Source organism: Acyrthosiphon pisum, chromosome X (genome assembly GCF_005508785.2).
Source record: "Acyrthosiphon pisum isolate AL4f chromosome X, pea_aphid_22Mar2018_4r6ur, whole genome shotgun sequence".
NCBI classification, from domain to species: Eukaryota; Metazoa; Arthropoda; class Insecta; order Hemiptera; family Aphididae; genus Acyrthosiphon; species Acyrthosiphon pisum.
The window spans coordinates 93,965,273-93,966,787 of record NC_042493.1 but is presented as its reverse complement, the minus strand read 5'-3'; the positions used below and the strand labels follow the sequence as shown (position 1 = coordinate 93,966,787).

General features: G+C 28.5%; 1 non-coding gene across 1 annotated transcript; it reads left to right on the top strand.

Annotated features, from left to right (window-relative positions):
* Nucleotides 1-509: 509 nt before the first annotated feature.
* On the top strand, nt 510-582 carry TRNAK-UUU. The gene has a single exon. It is a non-coding gene; the product is annotated as a tRNA-Lys (tRNA).
* Nucleotides 583-1,515: the final 933 nt, after the last annotated feature.

Genomic DNA, 1,515 nt, shown 5'->3' with positions numbered 1-1,515 from the left:
TCCATTTTACAGTGTCCTACTTGTAACCTGTGGTACAGCAGAGCGACATCCACTTACCCACCTTTTTTTTAAATTACAATAATAACAACTAATGAGGAAACTTGTATCAAATTGTCTATAGTTTTTTGTTCGAGCATAAAATTATTTATCGACAATTTATTGAAAACTAATAAAATTAATACAATTTGAAATTTATCTTAAATGCCTATCAATAGCTCAAAAAATTCAAAATATTTTAAAAAGTTTATGTTCTATGGAAAATAATAATTTGGAAATCATTCAGTGAAAAAAAATTATGTATCTATGCTAATTTTTTTGTTTTGAGTTACATTTAAAAAAATAAAGCACATTATTGATTATTATAAAATCGATACATTCGTCATTCCGCTAAATATCTCAAATATCAATGTAAATCTTCTAATTATTCAAAAATAACCAATTTTGGTATCAGTTATGCTTGGTATATCAGTCCTATTGAATACCACCTAAAAATTGGTGAAATTTTCGTAGCCCGGATAGCTCAGCCGGTAGAGCATTAGGCTTTTAACCTAAGGGTCCAGGGTTCGAGTCCCTGTCCGGGCGATATCGTTTTTAATTTTTTAATATATTTTAATTTTTTATGAAAATACTACAATTACATCTTTACAACAAATAGTATCAAATAAAATAAATTTTTTGTTTACTTTTTAGTGGTTTTTTAACGTTCAACAAAAATTTTACCGACTTTCCAATCGATAAGTAACTATGATATAGTATAATATATTGTATGCTTACTGCTTACGCTACTCACGTCTAACACAGACGTCAGTAATTTTTTTCTATAAATTGTGGTTAACTTAGATTAGTTGTAGTCATATGCGAGTATATGACTTTTATAATATTATTGTGTATATTTAATTAATTGGCGTATAATTTTAAAATGGTTGGCAACTTTTCAGCATATTATTATTTGGTGTCATATGGGCCATTGCAATGGATGTGTTAAATTTTAATTAAACTATAAAAATCATGCCAACACACCAAAGTGTTGGTAATTATTTCATAAATTTTAACTGACCGTTCCTCAGAATTTAGATTACCGGCCAAATCATATTAATATGTTCGTAAATTTATGACTTTTATGATATTATCAAATAACTTCTATTAACGTATGTTTCATTTAAAAAAAATACTTATTTTAACTGTAAATTAAGTGTCAAATTGAATAGGTACCTACTTTATTGTAATATTCCATGCCGAGTGTTACATGCATAATATAAATAAATTCACGAATTGTCAAACGTAAATTTTATTTGGCAATTATACATTGGGAACCACGTTGACTGTAGATGAAAAATGAACACGAATTATTGCATCCTGGACACGATTCATTGAAAATACTATGTTTACTCGACTTGGAATAAGTACGCAATTATTCGTGTTCGACCAAAATAAGTTGAACATTAGGCAAACTGCGGTAGTAAGTACTTTCCAGTTGCGTAGCCAGGGGGGTTATGGGGTTTTTATTCGTGATAC